Source organism: Malania oleifera, chromosome 9, assembly GCF_029873635.1.
Source record: "Malania oleifera isolate guangnan ecotype guangnan chromosome 9, ASM2987363v1, whole genome shotgun sequence".
Lineage (NCBI taxonomy): Eukaryota > Viridiplantae > Streptophyta > Magnoliopsida > Santalales > Ximeniaceae > Malania > Malania oleifera.
In genome coordinates this window covers 33303055-33325067 of record NC_080425.1, presented here as the reverse complement: position 1 = coordinate 33325067, position 22013 = coordinate 33303055, and positions in this window count along the sequence as shown.

The window sequence follows — 22013 nt, the reverse complement described above, 5'->3', positions numbered from 1 at the left end:
GTGTTATTTCCTTTTTGATTGATGTCAAAAGCGGGAGTATGTGTATGAGCAAAAGATGGTTATGATGACCTATGATATGATGACCTATGGTATGTATATTATGGAATTATAGAATATATTATGGTTATGTCACAAAGGGGAGTATGCATGATGATTAGTATACATGATAATTATGAAATTATGAAGTAATTAAAATTTTGCATATTTGTGTTATTTCCTTTGAAGATCTATGCTTATTGTAAGGGGGAGCCTTTTAAGGCTTACCTATCTTTTCTCCTTATTTGTTATCATCAAAAAGGGGGACATTGTTGGCCTAACCAAGGCTTATGACTCTTGCTTATGATGATAACAAAGTAAGGTTATCTAATGTTCTTCAAAGTTGTGGTATTTCAGATATTGAAACAAAAGCATACTTCATGAACACAAGTGATCAATTATAAAAGCTCAAGAGAACAACATGGAAAGACTCGAAGATCACAGGAATATTGAAAGCTCATATCAATACAAGTGATCAATACTAAAAATTCAGGAACTCAAAGCAACATCTTGATGAAGTTTTTGAAAAAAAGTTTAAGAAATGAAGAGAGTCTACTAGGACATGTTTGTAAGTACTTCAAGTATTTTAAAATTATGAAATTTCATTTTGAAGCTCATTAGGAATGAAGAGACCTAGAAACCTTAATTTTAATACTTGGAACATATTTTCCAAAGAAAACAAATTAACATTCCAAGAATAAATAAGAAGAGAGAGAGAGAGAGAGAGAGAGAGAGAGAGAGAGAGAGAGAGAGAATAGAGAGAGAGAGAGAGAGAAAGAATAACAAATATTTTAAAAGTCAAATTTTCTACTTGACAGGTGCCTGACTGCACATGGTCAGTAGGCTGCCGATTTAAAGGCTTTTAAAATACACAGACAGAAGGTTGTCAGGTTGCTACCTGGCTTGACAGGCGCTTGATGAGGTTTTTCGAGAAGCCTGTCTAGGATTCATCAGGCTGCTATCACCCTTCTTCCTGTTTAATAAAACTGAAAAATTCAATGACAGCCACCTGACAACTAGGTGATAGGCGCCTGACAACTAGGTGACAGGCGACTGCCACCCTACTACCCGTGTTATTTATAAGTGAAATAAATTAACAGGCGCCTAACTAGAAGCCCTCATGCTATTTCCACATGGCAAATTTTAAAATTCATAACAGACATATTTTTGAAAAATTAATTACTTGGGGCTCAAACTTGTTCAAACCTTGGACACTACAAGTAAACTTGGGGATCAAGTTAAATACTTTTCTAACTCTGTAAATACACCCAAGATCAATTAATTCAATTACCAAGAATCAATTACAAGCATTCAATCTCTCTCAATTGCTCTCAAACTCTCAAAGGCTCTCTCATTCTCAACATGCACGAAAACTACTAAGGCTTTGCAGATTCTCAATCTCTAGTATTGTGCTACAATACCAAATTCTTTCATCCATTGAAAGAATCCTTCAGTGAGATACTCCTGGGGCTTCAATATGAATTTCATATTTGATTTTCTTTGAAGTATATAGTTCTGAATTTGTACTAATCAGCTCTTTTGAGAGCATCTCTTGTACACCTTGTTTCAAATCTTGTTTTGTAGATTGACGGTTCTAGTGCTTGGTTCGCTGGACTGAACAAGGGAATATCGTTTGGAGAGGCGGGTCCTAGCCTAATTAAGGAGTGGTTGTAATGGTGTTGTTTCTCCCGACAAGGGAACTCATATAGTGGAATCCTTTGGTAGTTTTCCAAAGGCGAGGACGTAGGCTGGGGATAAGCCGAACCTCGTAAAAACTTGGTGTTCTTCTCTCTATTTTACCCTTTACTTTTTGCACGATAGTTTTATTTTTTGAATGCATATTTCTAATTGTAGGGCTTAAGTAAAAATTTAGAGAAGACTCTTAATTTTAGAGAGTGCATTTTTAATTAACCTTTTGTGGAAACCTACAAGGGAGTACGTTGGTTAATTTGTAGAAATCTTTGTTAAGAGAGCACATTACAAATCAAAATCAAAACAGGGCTTGCAAATAAATACAGGGTTGCTACCAAAAGCTGAAAGCATCAAGTTCTTGAATGATTGATTGATTTTCATATTGTGATTGATTGGATTGTTTAACTTTCAGTACTTTGCGGTGTGATTTGGTTGTGATTATAAATTGATTAATTTACATACATTCTTGTTATTTCACTAAAACAAGTAAGAAGTTGAAAATAGTTTAAATTTTTTTATTAACCTAATTCATCCTTCCTCTTGGGAACACTATTCTAATTTTAGGATGGAAGACCTCTAAGGATTTTTCGGATCATCTCATATGTAGAGTAATTTTTCCCTAAGGCATTGAAGGAATTTATTATATGAGTTAACCTAGTGTACATATTAGTAATGGTTTCATCCGGGTTCATCCTAAAGGCTTCATTTTCACTAGTGAGCATGTCAGTTCTATTGTCTCTCACGTCAACCATTCCTTCATAGGTTACTTCTAATTTATCCCGTATTTCTTAGGTTGTTTTGCATGCCATGAACCTATTGAATTCATTTATATCAAGGGCATAATATAATGCATTTATTGCACTTGAGTTTACTTGCAACATCTTATGATCATTTTTGGTTATTTCTTCTTCTTCTTTAGGAACTTATTTTCCATCTACAAGTTTGGTAGGGATAAGATGACCATGTGTGACAACCCTCCATGTTTATCAACCCCTAGTTTGTAGGTAGATTCTCATTCTTTGTTTCCAAAAAGTATAGTTAAGATCACAAAAGATAGGAGGCCTAGTTGAGGATTGACCCTCGGCAAAGGGAGCTATGCCTAGGTGTACCATAAGGATCTTTGTGTAGCTTCTAGGTTAAGATTTTCTACAACCTCGCTCTGATACCAATTGAAAAAATAAGGTGTAGTCCCAAGAGGCCGGGGGGGGTGAATTGGGTTTTAAAAGTTTCCTTGAACTATTTTTATAAATTCTTTATGAAAGAGTATATCAATTTGATCTTGAAGCAAGTTCAATTAATACCCAATTAATAAGTGTTGACTTTTTGAGTTCGATCCTTGTTTTGATGTTGAAAAAGCACCAGTATCTTATGTGTGCATTTAGTGTGTGAATAGGTTTTCATTTCAGCACAAACATAAGATACCGAAAAATGGATACCAAGAAGAATGTAAAGTACACTCTCCTGGCGTTTTCCATGAAGATTTAAGAGCAAAGATGATAAAGAAGACATTTGTTTTTACTTGTATATTCATTTTTTTTTATATTTAGTTTGTAATAATGCATACATCTTGCATGATATGCTTTAAATGTTAAGATGATTGTAGACTGACCATAGGGTTGACTGACGCCGAATTTTTAGGGTTATTTCTCAAGAAGACCTAGATAGACCTTAGGTTCCCCATGCATGCATAATTGAATGTCCTATCAAATTTAAGTTAATCATCATATGAATAGGGAAAACATTTTAAAAAGAAAAAGACCAAAAATGCTGAAATTGGCATGTTCGGTCGACCGACCTCGGTTACATTGAGTTTCTCAGTTGACCGAACTCCCACCAGGTCAATAGGTTGACCTCTCAATCGACCAACTAGATATAAATAGGCAGACCTAGTCAACCAAGCCTCCTTAAGTCAACAAGTTGACCTCCCGGTCGACCAACTAGAAATATATGGGCAACACCCTGGTTGACCGAACCCCCACATGAGAAATGCCAACCTCCCGGTTGACCAAACCTCGTAGTTCAAAATGATCCGGTCAATCGAACCACGCGGATTTGGAAAATCGTCCTTGAACCCTTCATATTCGGTCGACCAACCTTCTAGTTCAAATTTCTCCCAGTCGACCGAACCCAGTCACTTGGTCGACCAAACTACAAAAGTGGTCGATCGAAGCTCTCGAGTTGGAATTTTTTAAAAGCATTAAAATTTCATTAAAATTTAATTAATCTGTTCCAAAATATCAAGCGTGTCCCCAACGGTCAAAATTTTCAGAAAATCTATAAATAAACCCTTATAACTCCAGATTAGCAACTTTGATTAACCCAAATCTTCTCTCTAATCCATTGTTAATCAAAGTTCCCCCAAAATGTTCTTTATTATTTAAATCATTCTTTTGGGGCAAAATTTTTTTAACAAATCTCTCTATCTCTCTTTCACTTGTTTTCTCAAAATCATTTTTAAATAGAGTATTTTATTTTGGACATTTTATTTGTATTTACATGCATATGCTCTCACTCGTTATTTATCTTTTGAAAATCAATTTTTGAGAGTATTGCTTGCATTTCTCCCAATTATTTAATTGATAAATATTTTGGGAGAAATTATTTACAGCACAAATATTTTATTGAGTTTAAATTCCTAGATTATCTAAATGTTCTTTATTTGTAAAAAGATTTATAGGAGAACATAATACTCATATTTTCATGCATATATTTATGCATTGATTATTTAGAAACACACCCTTTACTCAACTGAACTCAAATCATATCATATGAGAGTGCATATATTTTAGAGCTTTATTGTGTACATTTATGCTTGTATTTCAGAAGCATTTTTATATGTACAAAAATGTTTTATTGTATGGTTGGGTTCATCCCGTTAATTGAAATGGGGAGTCTCAGCTCCGCAAGTGTGATCAGTTCGGTTCAGCCCGAAATTAAACTGGGGAGTCTTAGCCCTGTAAGTGAGACCGGTTCGGTTCAACCAAAAAATTAAACTGGAGTTTTCCTCGCCCCATAAGGAGAGGATGTAAAAGGCTTCTGCTCCACCCGGTTAAGTAAGTAGGTATAGTGGAATCCTTAGGGGGTATGCCCAAGGCGGGGACGTAGGCTAGTTTGGCCGAACCTCGATAACAAATCTTGTGTCACTCTCTATATCTTATTTAAATTCCTACACTTTAATTTCAGCATGTATATAAATTTTTATTTAATGTCAAAATTATTTACATACACACATTTGATTTAAATAAGATACTGTACACGTGTATGTTTGCTTTCATTATTAAACTCATTTTACATACATGTGTATATGTTGAATGGGTAATGACATGTGGTGAATAGGCGAAATGTTTTAAATTAGCCGAAAAGTTTTAAATGTCCAATTCACCCCTGTTTTAGGATCACACCAATTCCAACAATAAGCCAACACAATCCATAAGTTAATCAATTAAACGATGTATGAATTTCAGTAGTGCTTCCAAAATTTCAGCCTTTTGAATATGTTAACTCACTCAACAAGCTAAGCTTGATGAAAAGAAATAAAGATTCTAACCAAGTATCTAAAACTTAGAAATTAAATAAACCGCTTTCAATATTAATGAGTCTTGGGTGTCAATCAATCAACATACTCCTTTATGGTTTCCACAATATGTATTGATCAACCAACGTACTCCCTTTCAGTTTTTGAAATTCCCAAAAACAAATTAATTTTTAGCAATTTAATATTCAATCCATGCGGTTGATATATGTGCAAAAAATTAAAGAGATTTAGGGAAAGAGAGTGAGACAGAGGTTTTTACGAGGTTCAACTATACCCGCCTACATCCTCACTTTAGGCAACACACCTAAGGATTTTACTATACCATTCCTTTACGGGTAGAGCAAACCTTTACGACACTCCTTTAATAGGTTGGAGCCCTCCTCTCCAAGCGATACCCCACACTCGGTACAATGATTCAACAACCTTGAACCATCAAGAAAACAAGAAACATTTCTTGCATACAAGATTCACTCTCAAAAAGAGCAGATTAGTACAAGTTATAGCACGACTATGAATACTTCAACTTAAATATCAATGAAGAATAGAATTGAAGCTTAGAGAATATATCACCAGGATCTTTCTTTGGATTGATCAAAATCAGAGTTTATGCTTAAAGATCGTTGAAAAATAGCTCAGCAAGTCTCAAAAAAACTTTAGCAAGTTTGTGAGCAAGATGGCTTTTGAAAGAGTATGAAAGTTGTACGCTTGATTGCTGTTTATGAATTCTCGGTCTGGATTTGATTTGTGAAATCATGTATTTATAGACTTAAAAAGTCATATTTTCATGATTCCTAAGTTATTGGGAATGTTTCCCAAGTTTTGACAAAGTTTGGGGCATAAGCAACATAATTTGGAAATTTTAAAACGCTGTTTAAAAATAACTGTTATGAAGGTCAGGAGCCTGGACTCATCGGAGCCAATCGCCTGGATTTTGGGTTAGGCGTCTGGACTCATAGGGGTCAGTCGCATGGGTCTATACATTCTTTCCAATTTTAATTTAGCATAAAATATCAGTCATCTGACCAATCAAGGGTCAGTCGCCTGGGTAGTAAAATTAATGCTTTTTAAAATTGTTTCAAAAAATTCTTGCCAATTTGTTTTGAGGCTTTTTAGAGGTATTTTTCGGGGTTTTCAAAATATTGTCTCTAAGTCCATGGTTAACCCTAATGAGCTTCAAAGCATTCATTTTGATAACTTGAAGTACTTACACAAGACTTCCTTAAGACTTAAAACTTTTCTAAACTTGAAGTCTTCATGTATATCTTGCTTTGAGTCCATCTTGTCTTAACCTTCAATATTCTTTAAGCTTTCATAGGATTTGTCTATCTTTGACTTTTTGAGCTTCCTTTTGATCACTTGGCTTTGGAATGCAATCTTTCATAGCACTTGTGATCTTGGACTCTTATGCTTGCACTTTTTGAACTTTATATGTTTGGTTTCCTGAAATATCATAACTTAAACCACAACATGTTAAATTACCTTGATTTGTTATCATCAAAATAAGAATCGAAAGTCATGTTAAGCCAACAAAGGAGTTCATAAATATGAACAAACTCACAACCATCAAATACAAAATGAAATGATCACAATAATCAAACATGTAAGTAAACATAAGTCACGCAATAAATTGCAAAGTAATGTAATTCATTTATTACACCTATCTAGGCAATGTGAATTTAGCAAGGTAAGTTAGTAGGCTAAACAAACTTATGAAAGTTGGTGAGTTATATTGTAACAACCCTAAGAATAATGGTATTTAAATAATAAATAGGGAGGGAAATTGAAACAGTAAAAGAAGGAGGCATCCGACTTTGCGTTCGTCGACGACGTTGCACTTTGGGTGTAATAACCCAGGACTTTAATCAAGGACTCGTCGATGAATACAGGGGATTCTTCGATGAGGATAACATAGGGTCTCTTCGACAAGGGTATGTTTCGTCGACAAAAAGATACCGAGAGGATGTTCTGGGCGACTCTGAATTTCGTCGACGAAGGGGAGAGCTCATCAATGAATTTCCTCTTGACCTCGTCAACGAAGTGACGTGGCTCGTCGACGAATCCCATAGTATAAATAGTGTTAAACTCAGATTTTATGAAGAAAATGGCAGAAATTCTCTCTCTCTCTCTCTCTCTCTCTCTCTCTCTCTCTCTCTCTCTCTCTCTCTCTCTCTCTCCTCCTTGCGGCTCCTCCTTCCTCTCTCTTCGATTTTAGCCCCGTCATTTGCTGGATCGACCATCTAAAGCCACCATGACGCTCCTGGGGAAGTTCTCCCTAAGTCTGCCGGAGTGGATCGTCGGTGGGGCGAAGTTGAATTTCATTCCAGATTCAGGGTAAGGCCTTTTTGTTAAAATTTGGCTTTCTAGCAGTTGTAGAAATGCTGTAGACTAGGGGTGTACAAAATTTACCGAAAAACCGAGAACCGGACCAAAACCGAACTGTTTGAAGCTTTGGTTCGGTTTTTCAGTTTCGGTAATCGGTTTCGATTTTGTATATATAAAAAATAGATTTTCGGTTTCGGTTTCGGTTTCACTCAAAAACCGAACCGTAAAAACCGAAAACCGATTATAATTTTAAAATAATTATCTATAGGAACTTTGATTACAAGTACATGAAAAAAAAATTATACCTATATTAATTTTTTAATTTAAATTATTGACTAATACTTTCCGAAGGAGTGGGGAAGGATTTTATAAAGGAGAATGAGAACCAAAACTTCCCGTTTTGGCCATGTGGAATGAGTGCTTGGGAACTTGGAAGAACCGAACCACCAGCTTGCTACAGTGCTACTACCACAGCAGGCGCCAGGCATCATCTTCTCCATCTCCTGCCTCCTAGTAACCTGCACACTGCACAGTGCCGACAGCCGAGTGCCGACGGCCATGCCCTCCAAGTCTCCGACACTTACGCCCACACCAGCGACGCTCACGCCCACCGCCCACGCCAGTCGCCAACGCCCACATCTCCACGATGCTCACGCCCACCGCACACTGCACAGTGCCGACTACCATGTGTTAGAATCGGTGTATTCCCAAGAGGGGGGGTGAATTGGAATTTTCAAGTTTATCACCTAGGTTAAATAAAATGCTCGTATAAAACAACTTAGGGTTGGTCTATATAATTCCAAATGCGCAGATATAAAAGATATGTGGAAATTTAAGTTAAGCGCATCATTCACATAATAACATACGCGTGCGGTAAATGTAAAGTGCAGAAATGTAAATAAACACACGATATGTTATCGAGGTTCGGCCAACAGTGCCTACGTCCCCGCCTAAAGCTCGCAAGCTAGAGGATTCCACTAATAGCTCACTTAAGGGTGGAGCGGCACCATTTACAACCAGGTCAAATTAACACAGGGCTGACCTCAACCTTAACCAGGTCAATTAGCGAGGCTGACCTCAACCTACACGCCTTAACAGGACGACGCACCTAGCTTTCCTAACCGGGTCTAAGCCAATCCGGGACTATTCCAGGGCTAGTCTCCCTCTTTAGGCCCTTGCCTGGAAATACAACCAAAGTGTATTATGATGAAATGGTACAGTGATTGTGCTTTCAAGTAAAGCAAATATGTACCCAAATTCGCGCAATAATATATACCACAGTATGATTCAATATGTAAGCTCAATGTGGTCTAAATATGTCAACTCTCAAATAAATTTACTATCGTTGTAATGAGTGCGTGAGAGTGCAAACCTAAACGATCTTTGTATCATAGGATATTCAATCTAAGTGCTCAAACAAAGATATTAATCAAACTTCATATATTTCAATCAACGAGTTTTCTCAATACATATATGTATATGAAGCTCTAGTAACGTATAGGTTTGGTTTGCAAAAAGGATATTCAATCTTTGTATTCAGCAAGGGATATATGAGTTAACGAACATTGCAACAAAGATTTTATCACACTAGCAAATATCTCATCAAATATTTTCAAGATAAAAACACAGTAGATATTTGAAAATGTTTTTGCAACCAAAATGCAAATACTAACTTCTTAAGAAATTGCAATGACTATGCAATACTCAGAAGTTTTATATAAGTCTTCTTAGGAGAGACTTACTAACAAAGTCCCCTAAGAATACTTAAGGTTTGGCTCTCAAAAAATAAATCCGTCAATCCAGAGATGGGAGAACAAACCAATTACAACAAGCACTCAAAGTCAACTTACAAATGATGTAGGCAATATGAGAAGGTAAGATTGAGTGTGTAGAGCTTGGAAATGAGTATTATAGGGTTTTGAATTTTCAAAGAATTTTCCCTAATCAAAGTGGCTAATCCCTATTTAATCTTTGCAAATGTACCCATATATATAGCCATGGAAGGAAATATGACCGTTGGGGACCTATAGGGTATTATTAGAAAAGTTTAATGACGTTTAAGGCATTTTAACCCTATTTAGAAAAATATTAACCACGGTAAAAATGGGAACAACCCGAGAGGTCCGGTCGACCAAAAGTGGTTCGGTCGACCAGGACTCAAGTGGCTCGGTCGACCAGGGGGATTTTGAACTAAGTGGTCGGTCGACCGAGAAAGGGCGATTTTCAAAAACTCCGAGGTTCGGTCGACCGGGGCCTTTTTGAACTGTATGGCTCGGTCAACCATACCGCTAGGAATTCTCCCAAGACCCCTCGGTCGACCAGGTAGTTGGAGTACAAATCTGGTCGGTCGACCGGGAGGTCAAACTGTTGACTCCCAGGTGGTTCGGTCGATCGAGGTCAAATGACCTGTAAGGGCTCAGTCGACCGGGCCTAGGTCAAATAGTTGACCCGGACCGGTTTCGATCGACCGGGCCAATTTGAAGTGAATTGGCCGGTCGATCGAAAGTGCACCAAGTGTGCATTTCGGTCCCGTATCGACCCAAACAATTCCTATTCAAGTGCCTAACAAATATATGTGAATATGTGTGTGTCCTAAGGTCACTTTGGGGTCCGATTTGAGATCACCGAAAAAGTCCGGTGTCGGTCGAAGGTTCACCCTAAGGTTTTTCTACGGTTCGGTTTGAGCTTGCAAATTAAATCATGTTTGTGATGTGTGTGCTTATTACAAACCGAAGAACCCTAATTACTATTACAGACAATTTTACTGAAAATTATTACAATTAATAGTTATGAAATTGTCTTCAAGCCTTTCTTGCTTTGTGCACATCTTGATCTTATCATTCTTGATTCCTGCACAAAACTCAACAACTCATTAGATACAATGAGTATTTGTCATAATCAAAACCGGGCGTGACCAATAAGGTCAACACCATGCTCTCCGAGTCTCCGACGCTCACGCCCACCGCCCACTCCAGTCGCCAATGCCCACGCCACATCTCCACGCCGACACAGTCACACACAGCAACGCCCAGTCGCCCACACTCACGCTCACACAGACACACACAGGCACACTGGACACAGCAACTCCCACATCTCCACACAGCAACGCCCACGCTCACACACAGGCACACAGCAATGCCCACGCTTATGCCCATCGCCCAAGCCAATCGCTCACGGTCACGCCCACATTATCTTGGTGCTCTGGCCGTCCCACATCGATTGGAAATGGGAAGAAAAAATTTTCCTCACCCTATTTATTGAAGTTGGATCTACTTATTCACTTCCGTGCTGGGCTATTCACTCAAAGTCGTGGCCCAGTTGGCTGTGGCCCAGTTGGCCGTGGCCTGACTTGGCTTTCTTTAATTACGTTTTTATTTTGTTTCTTTAAAATTTGATAAAACCGAATTAACCGAACCGAACCGTAAAATAAACGGTTTGGTTTGGTTTTAAACCGACGGTATACGGTTCGGTTGCGGTTCAGTAGTTTTAAAAATCGATAGGTTCGGTTCGGTTGATGGTTTTGGTAATAACCGAACCGAACCGAACCGTGTACACCCCTGTAGACGTAGAAATAGTGACATTTTGTTCTGGGATATATGGTTTCTAGGGTGTTGAGTGGGAAGCCCTGCGGATGTAGGACCCGATGCAGTAAGGGGATTTTAGCAAAATCAGGTAAGGGAAATATGCTTGCTAGGCAAACCTGCTTTGATTCAGTATAAATTATATGCTTTTCAGCAAATTATTATTCAAATTATTTATGTAGTTTCATAGCCTGATAATATTAATGTTTAATTGTGTGGCATGAGTTTATTATTAGCCAGTACAAGGTTTCTATAATTTTTAGAATACCATGATTTTCAGCACACACACAGAAACTCGTATTTTACAGTATTTCTTAGAATATTATGATATAACCATTTCAAAACCATAACATTTAGTTTATACAGTTAATCAGAAAATTCAGTTGTTCAGTTATGCAGGCATATCAGATATCCAGTTATTACAGTTTATTCAACTCAGTATTTATTAAGTTATGGTTATTTCAACTGTTACAAAATCATGGTAAAAATAGTATTTTAGAAATATCAGTTATGTATATAGTATCAAACCTTGATGGACCATATGCAACAGCAGAGCACGATACTGTAACTATATTCAGTTTAGAGTGCAACCCTTATTCAAATAATAGGTGGTATTCAGAAGTCAATCGTGCCTATGTTGTGGACAGGCTCCCCATCAGATATGGGTTGAGGGGGCCAATCTAACTATCGGAGTTCAGTTGACTTACGCTGGTCAGCCAGCCAGGTTAGGTCCCGGCTTTGGGCCGCACAACCCTGTCATGAAGGGTTAAATCATGACTTCAGTTATCCATCCAGGGAACTTTTCTCAATTTTATTATATATGTATGATCAGATTTTTTAGAAAATTAGTTCTACTTAGATATTTAGAAGTATTATGAGCAAATTATTCAGAAAAACTAGATTATATTAAACAATATAGGTGTATGATATACTGTAATAGACATGTGAGTTTTCTTTAGATTTTATTAATTATGGTATTTTCTTAAATCAGAATTTCTAAGCATAGGACTCACTTGCTACACCCTAGTAATAGCATGTTTCTTTTTACTGAGTGTCGCCTCATCCCATTTAACTTATATTTTTCAAATGATCCAGTGAGGCGAGTAGATCAGACTCGCGGATAAAGGGGTTTTCAATGCTGCCAATTGATAGAGTGAGTATTTTTCTTTTTTTTTTGGGAAGGTTTTATTTGTATAGTTCTAATCTTTGAAGAGGGTTTTTGGGAAGTACAACTTTATATGTATATTTTGGGAGTATTTTAGCCCTCTGGTATTGTACGACATTGTATTGTATATGCATATGGTTGTGATTATATGATTTCAGCTTCTCATTGCATAGGTTGATTGTTAGATTAATAATAGAAAATATAGCAGGTTGTTACATATATAATGAGTAATGAACACTCATCCTCCCATAAAAGATATATCTACACCATTCTTAAACTCTCTTTCTTAAGAATTTAAAGATTTGGCACCCTTAAACACCCATTTTCATGAATTGTACTATGCTTACCTTCTGTGTATGTGTACATCCCATTTTCAAAATACTTAACTTTTACTCCTTTTGAGAAAACTTTTTGTAGGGCTTATGAAAATCCTAATACTTTAATTTCTTATGAAAAATAAACATACATAATACATGCAATGCACAAATAACAAAGGAAAATGAAGAAAATATGGAGGGATTGAGGTTTTTTGTTTGGTATGGCTAAATCTACAAAGTAGATTGCCTATATATCCTTGAAAGAGAAATCAAGCCATCTTTAGTTTGAGAAAACATTTTTTTTTTTTTTTGAAAAAAATATCAAACAACATGAATTTGCATGATTTTGGTTTTTTTGGGAGGAAAACCATAAAATCTAACTTGAAATCCCTTGAAGCATGTTTTAGAAAGAGGCTCCTTAATCCAATCAATAGTCATATTATGAATGATCCTTTAAAAACTTAACTTTTCTAAAAGATATGTTTGGTTTACTTCAAAGGAATACCCTTGAAAACTATGAATTTCTGAGAGGATAACCACAAGCCCACCTTGACTGTCAATTTGAAAAGATAGGAGAGCACCTAAACAATCCTTTATAGGTGTATGACCCTAAGTAAAATGAAAACAAAAATTTATTGCAAAAACATTTATGTTTTTGAGAAAAAACTAATGCAAATCCATTGGTTATTGATGAAAAAGTTGGTTATTTATAAAGAAAATCATGAAAACTCGGAAAATCCCTCAACATCAATCAAAGGTATTTTACCATGTGTAGAGACATTAATAAACTTAGAATCAACAAAGAAATCAAGGAAGAATGAAAAATATGCACTCTCAAAAATTGGCAGTTGGCCATATGCAGGGGTCGATTGACTGCTTATAGCCAACGACTACATTTTGATGTAATTGGTGTAGTCCCAAGAGGGGGAGGGGTGAATTGGATATTTTAAAAAAAAATTAAGTCAAGTATATTCTATTCTATTCACAACTAGTATAACTCTGTTGACCTGATAAGTCACACCCAGTTTTGATTATGACAAATACTCTTGGTACTGATGGTTGTACTAAAACTTGCATGTAGGTTCATTGTGCAAAGGTATTTAGACTGAAAGACATATCATGATGGCGTGCGGTGTTCATGCCGATGAATGAAGAAATATGTGTTATATTTGTAATTATTATTCAGTTTTTTCACTCAGGGGTGTAAATTTTATTACGGACTGTGCACTCATATGACTTGTAATAATTTGCGTTATGCATGATAGGTAGGTATGCTCAAATCAACCCTAGTTGGACTTTAGGTACCTACATAGACCTTAGAAAGACCTTAGGGACTGAATGACCTTAGGGCACCCTTCGGTCGACCGACGCCAAGTTTTTGGGCGTACTTGAAAAAACCTTAGGTCCCAAGACGTATGCATTAATAAGTCCCCATTATTATCTTCATATCAAGGGAATCAAATTTAGCTAAAATGAACTTAAATGAAAATGTTTAGAGGGTTCGGGCGACCAAACCTATGCCATGTAAAATGGCTTAGGCAACCAAACAAGTCAATATATTGACTTGGTAATTCGGACACCCAAACCACTTTTGAGTGTATCTTCCTCGGGCACCCGAATCTGTGTCAGGTTCCTTTTCAACAACTCGGGCACCCGAAAAATTGCAATCAAAATGGGCACGGGCGACCGAATCGGTTAGTTCGGTTAACCGAACTTGGAACCAGGCACCCGAAATCACGACCATTTGGCTACTGACTTTCATTCAGCCACTCGAGCATAATTTTAGGCAACCGAACTATTTTAAAATGAATTTTTGACTATGTCTGTTCAGGCACCCAGATCTCTAGCTAGGCGATCGAACCTCACAGGTTAAAATAATTTTTACTGATTTGTTAATGGGGTAAACTGGGTTAATTTTCTTAATGGATTTTGAAATAAGTTTAATTATACCCATTGTGTCCCCAACGGTCAAAAAATCCTCCTTGCCTATAAATCCTTGTTCATTTGTCTTAATTAGCAAGGATTAGCAAATTTGATTAGGGCAAAATTCTCTCAACATCCAAAACCCTATATTAGCCAATACTACTTTCAAAACACTCACATACTCCACTCTCTTGATTTCTTTAAGCATTGTAAGTATCTCTAAGGCTAGTGTGCTTAATCTTACTAGCTAGAACTCTCACTCATGTTATCGTTTGACTGATTTTATTTGAGAGTTTAGTATTAAAGTTCTTCCACCGATTTCATTTGATAAATCTTGTGTGGGAAGACTTTGAGGGTTGTGGTTCTTGCATTGTCATTGTAAGATACCTAAACCTATATTTTTGTGTGCAAAAATCCTTTTCAAAAAGGCTAGTTTTTCAATTAACTCCATTGTGCTTTGTATATTGAAATATCTTAATGATTTTTTTTATACAACTTGCTTAGCAAATTTGAAACCCTGATCTGATTTTATGTTATTCATATATTTTGTTTCAAATCTTGCTTGGATATACACTCTAGATCTGAATTGAAAATCCATACTTGATTGAGTGTTTAGCACACATTAGAGCACTGAGCATATTTACATATCATTCGTGCTTGCAATATTAATTGAGTTGTATTGGTGCACATATCTGCTTGTCTAGAAACGAATTTCTGTGTACACATTTTATACACATTGGTTGTATTCCTAGCGTGGGCGTGAAGAGGGAGACTAGCCCTATGGAATAGTCCCAGACTAGCTTAGACCCGGTTAGGAAAGTTAGGTGCGTCATCCTGTTAAGGCGTGTTGGTTGAGGTCAGCCTCTTGAATTGACTTGGTTGTATAGGTGCCGCTCCACCCGTTTAAGTGAGCATTATAGTGGTAATCATTGTGCTGGTGTGGCCAAGGCGGGGACATAGGCAATTTGGCCAAACCTCGATAACATATTGCGTGCATTGCTTACTTTCCACACTTTACATTTACTGCACGTGTATGTTTATTTGATAATTTCGTAGACTAACCCTAGGCCGTATTACACTATTGATAAAACCAATTAACCTAGGCAATAAATTTTAAATACCCAATTCACCCCCCTCTTGGGGTTGCACCAAAGCTAACAAACTCAACTTAGGGTCTTTTCTAAAACAATTTCAATTCAACAGATACAAAGACGTTCAGATAAGTTAGGCAGATAAAATAGTTCTAGTATTTCTCAAGCAATCACAAATATGTATCTAGATACCAGTTCAATGAATCCAACAGATAAAAATAAGCAAGTAAGCACAAGAATGTAAAGAAAATAAAGGAATAGTGACACACGATATGTTATCGAAGTTTGGGAACTATGCCTACATCCCCGCCTCTAGCTAATTAGCCTGAGGATTCCACTAATGCTCACTTAATGGGTGGAGCGACACCGATTACACCCTCTCCTTATGGGGCGAGAAATACCCCGACTCAAATTACAAGGCTATGCCCAACCAATACAACTGATCCTTACAAACTAGATCAACACCTCCTCAGGCCACACTTGGAATACAATAGTAAATAGAATGTGTGAATTATAGTATTATCCCAAGAGGGGGGGTGAATTGGGTATTTTTAAAAATAAGTCCTTTAGGTTCTAATTTTAAAAACGATAATTTGAAACTTTTAAGCTACCAATTACTACCTCAATCAATTTTTTATTAATCAACTCAATGAGTAATTTTAAGTGTCTTTATCAAGCATATAATGTTACCCAATTATTCAAACATACACCAATTGATCAACACATACACAATATGATTATGCGAAATTTAAATAGACGTAAGGGTAAGAGAGATGCAAACTCAATTTTACACGGTTCAGCCTACCCCAGCCTACGTCCTCGCCTTTAGTAACCCACTCAAGGATTCCACTAAATAATCTGCTCCTTTAACTGGGATAGAACTTCCCTTACAACATACTGCTTACAAGAAGCATAACTTCCTTCTCAATCCTGGTTCACAACCCGAACTATGTATACAAAATGGAGATTACAATTTCTACAATAACTCAAAAAAATGCTTCTACACAAAGCTAATGAGTACAATAAAAACCTAATACATACTCATGTGATAATAGTTGAAGCTCAATGTGTGAGTATGATATTCAATGATATTTCTTGAAATAAGTGATGAATGATCGTTATATAAAATATGTAGGACAAAGATGCTCCGACAATCTAATCAACAATACGATTTTTATAAAATTATTTGAATAGCCGGTATAATTTAGAAATCCAAATCAGATTTATGATCTTCACAAAAATTACTCAAAAAATTGATTTTCAGCAGAGATCAAAACTATAGTCTTTATCAAAATACTTAGTTAATAAATTTTCTCTAGAACATTAAATCAGATAATTTCTTTAAATAATAATTATGCTAAGATGAAATCTTTGAGTAAATAATAAGCTTGATAGTTTTTCAAAGATTTGAACCTTTAACAATAACTTTTCTCAAATAATGATATTTCACAAAATGTATATATAATTAATAACTCAAGATCAATCTCTCAAATAAAATATTCAAAAATAAGTTTGTAAATTTTTTTTTGAAAATAAGCAAACAATTAGTTTGATCACCAAACATCAATACCCAAGTTGTTTGCACAATATTTGCTAGAATGCCTTTTGAAAATCAATGTAACCGAAGCTCAGATTTGATGTGAATGCTTTGAAATCACAGGCAAGAGCTTAGCAATGTGTTCAATGCTCTCAAGATATGTACAAAAAGGTTCAAGGCTTCCAAGAATCTTCAAAAAGTGAGGCACTAAGGTTTTTAGGTTACTTTTATAGCTGTTCTTGGCCCTATATTTAATCCTGGCCGTTAGATCAAATAAAAATAATATTTTTGTCCATGTCCGCATTAAATTGTGTTTCAGCATCCCGATATTCATCAACGAATGGGTAAATTCATCGACGAGGCCATGAGTTTGTCGATGGGAGCACTGTCTGAACTTTTTGGGCTCTCGATATTTGTTCGTTGACGAGACTACACTGTTCATCACCGAGCAGCCTTCATACGTTCTTCGACAAGGCCATTGGGTTCGTTAACAAGGCCTCTAAATTTTGCCTCAAAAATTTTCTTGAAAACTAAGGTGTAGTCCCAAAAAGGGGGGTGAATTGGGTTATTAAAATTTCTTTTAAATCTTTTTATGAATTCTTAACCTTTTGATGATTTATCAAACCTTCAGAAAAAGCTTATTTCTTTATTCAATCCACAACCACACAATTAAACAAAAACTTAAATAAACAAGCAGTCCTCAAAATCAATATTCAATCCAACCAATCAACCACAATATCCAAATTAAGATATAATATGCAACCTTTTTTAACAATTCACAACTTTTCCAATAATTCCAAATATTTAGTTGTATGTAGCCCTGTGTATATAATTATTTCAAGCCCTGTAGTGAATGTAATTTGATTCAATGCAAACCACAACTCAAATCCCAAAAAACTCAGAATTTAAATAAACTCTCAGTTAATCTGTCTTTGGGTGTTAACCAATCAATGTACTTCCTTTGAGGTTTCCGCAAAGTATTGATCAACCAACGTACTCCCTTTCGGTTTTCGCAATCCCAAAACCAAATTAAACTTCAGTTTATTTAATTTCCAAATTATGTAGTATATATGATTAAGAAATTTAAAACATCCACGCAGTTTATATGTTTGCTATAATTTAAAGAGAGTAAGGGAAAGAGAGTGACATCGGGTTTTTACGAGGTTCGTCTTATCCCCAGCCTACGCCCTCGCCTTTGGCAAACCAGCAAAGGATTCCACTACACCGGCTTCTTTCCGAGTGGAGCAACACCGTTACATACTCCTTCAGTAGGTTAGAGCCCACCTCTCCAAGTGATACCCCTCACTCGGTCACTCCTTCAAATAGGCTAGAGTTGTACCTCTCCAAGCGATACCCCATGCTTGGTCAATGATCCGAACACCTCGAATCATCCAAGAACTACAAAAAAAAATATGCATACAAGAATACTCTCAAAATAGAGCAGATTAATACAAATTCAACACTATGTACTTCAAGAATTTAAATATCAATATGAAATAGAATTGAAGCTCAAGTAAAGAGATCACCAAGGGTTCTTTAGTGATTGATAAAACTCAGTATTAGAATCGTAGAGTTGTGATTCGGCAACAATTCAGAAGATATCTCCTAGATGGAGTATGAGCAATAGAGAACTTTTAGAGAGATTGAGAGTTTGAATACAAGAATGTTGTGTGATTGCTTTAGTTATTGATTTCTTGCGTTTAAGGGAGTATTTATAGACTTTTTAGGATTAGTTTCCTTATTCCCCAAGTTACTTGGAGTTTCCACCAAGATTTTATAATGTTCACATTTGAAAAACTAATTTTTAAAATTTTCCCGTTGAAGTTTAAAATTCAAATTCCCATGGAGTCAATCGGCTAGATAGGCAACTGGATAGTTCATTTCACAGAGTCAGACGGCTGGACAGGTGGCTGAGCCCTTTTTGTCTTCTAGAAATTAATTCCCATAAATTGTCAGTTGGCTGACTCAACCACGTTCAAAAGTGATTAGTTGGTTGGGCGTGTCAGTCGGCTGACTGATTCTAGTTCAAAGTGTCAATCGATTGGGCAGTTAATCAACGGTTATATTTGTCAGTCGGCTGGGAAAATTCAGTGCGTTCTAGTCAGTTGGCTGACTAGTCCATTGTTCCAAAATTTCTAATTTTTTTAAGATTTTAACACTTTTGTTATTTTGAAAGACTTAAATGTAATTTGTCAAAAACATTTTCTAGGGTTTTAAAAATTTTGTCTCTAGGTCCATATTCAACCCTAAAAAAGCTTCAAAAATATTTCAAAAGATATTTAAAATATGAAACACTTACATAAAGACTTCTAGGACTTTGAACATTCTTGGCACTTGAGTCTTAATGCTTGTCTTTTCTTTGAGCTTTCTTGCTTTGCTTTCTTTTGCCTCTTTTTCTTTTTTTCAAGCTTTGATATACTTTTAAGCTTTCTCTCATTTTCTTCAAGCTTTAAAATATCATCTTGAAATCCATACTTTGACTAATCTTTAAGATCATTTTCCTTTGCATTCTCATTCTTAAATCCTGAAATATCATTACTCAACCAAATATGTTAAGTTTCACTTGTTTGTTAGTATCAAAACAGGATGTTAAGCCTTGTAAGGCCAACAATCTCCCCTTTTTTTATGATGACAAATAAGGAGCAAAATTTGAGCAAGCCTTCAAAAATATTGTCGGGACTCGTCGATGAATACAAGGCTTTGTCGATGAGTGCATAAGGAAATTCGTTGACAAATACAGGGTTTCGTCGATGAGAAAATACTGAGCGAGGTTTTTGGCTGCTCTGAATTTTGTCGACGAATACAGGGTTTCGTCGACGAATTTAATGAAGTACTCATCGACGAGGTGACATGTCTCGTCGATGAATCTGGCCCTATAAATAGCTAAAAATCATATTTTTATTCACTTTTAACGCTCCTCTCTCTCCTCTCTCTCTCTCTCTCTCTCTCTCTCTCTCCTACGTCTCTCTCTTCCTTCTCTCTTCGATTTTGGCCCCGCTAGTCACTGGATTGAAGAATTGAGGCTACCACGATGCTCCTAGTAAAGTTCTCTACAAGTCTGCCGGAGCTGATCATTGGGAAAACGAAGTTGGATTTCATCCGAAATTTAGGGTAAGACTTTTTAGCCTATTTTTGACCTTATGGTAGTTATAAGAAATGATGTAGGCGATGAAATATTGATATTTTGTTCTGGCAAATATTGTTTTCGGGGAGTTGTGTAGGAGGCCCTGCGGGTGTTAAGCTAGTATTCCATAGGGGCTTTCCAGGAGTCAGGTAAGGGAAATATGCTATGTTAGGTCATTTTAAAATATTATAAAGTGTACTTAATTATGAAAATTATGTATTAAAGTATGGTGTGGCTTGAGAATATGAATCTAGTACAGAGATATGTTTTACGTGTTTTAGTACCATGATTTTACATATTTCAGTACCATAACTATACGAATTCTAGTACCATGATTATACGAACTTCAGTATTACGATTATATAGTCTTCAGTATTATGATTATGCAGTTCTTAGTATTATGATACATGAATTACAGTACAGTTTATGCAATATCATGGTTATTACGATTATTTTAGAATCATGGTAAATCAGATAGTTGTATATAGAAATATATTATATAGTATCAGACCCTGTTGGACTATGCAGTTACAGAGTACGGTACCGTTGCTACAGATATTATGTTATGTTATGAGTGCAACCACCTATTTAGATAATACGTGATAGTAGGTCGATCAGTTAGGCCCTTGACGAGGACAGGCTCCCCATCAGATATGGGTTGAGGTGGGCGGATCAGACCGATGGAGTATAGTGATTTATTCCTGGTTGGCCAGACAGGGTAAATCCCGCCTATGGGCCGCACAACCCTGTCATGAGGGGGTAATTCATGACACACAAATATCCACAGGGAACATTTTCAGTTATTATTACGTATGTATAGATTTGCAGAAACAGGGAACATACTTACTTACACTAGAAGTATTTTGAATAATAATTTCCAATATTGTCATGTTAAGCAATAGGGACAGGGGTGGTGGATTTTATCACTTATACTTTATTTGTATATTCAGTTATACATGTTTATTTGAAAACATATTTTCATGATACAGTAGCTCATTCGCCATACACTAGTAATAACATATTTCGTTTTACTGAGCGTTGGCTCATCCCAGTGTTGAATCATTTTTTAGGTGATCCAGGTAGGCGAGCAGATCAGGCTCGCAGATAGAGGGGCTTCAGTGGTGCCCTGTCAGAGAGTGAATATGTTTTGGGAGTGTTTTTGTATATCACAGCATGGTTGAGGGTATTTTGGGAAACAGTGATATGTGTATATTTTGGGAAACATGTAGCACTCTGGTATTGTATGGTATGGTATTGTATATATTTACATATGGATATGTTTATTCAGTTTCTGCTTCTTGCTGCTTAGGTTTATGGTTGGGTTTACCCCAGTATGGTATAAGAGTATGTAAATTATCATAGTAAAAAAAAAAAAAAGCCATGGTAATTAAGCAGGTCGTTACACTTTTGGTTTCTACAATCCCAAAACCAAATTAAACTTCTGTTTATTTAATTTCCAAATTAAGTAGTATATATGATGTTGACCTTATAGGTCATGCCCAGTTTTGATTATGACAAATACTCTTTGTACTAATGGTTGTACTGAGAATTGCATGCAGGATCACCTTGTACGCGCTCAGGACTAAAAGACATATAATGATGACGTGTAGTGTTCGTGCCAAAGAATGAAGATCTATGTGTTGTAATTTATATTCTTTTTCTTAGTTCTTCATTTTGGGTTGTAATTTAT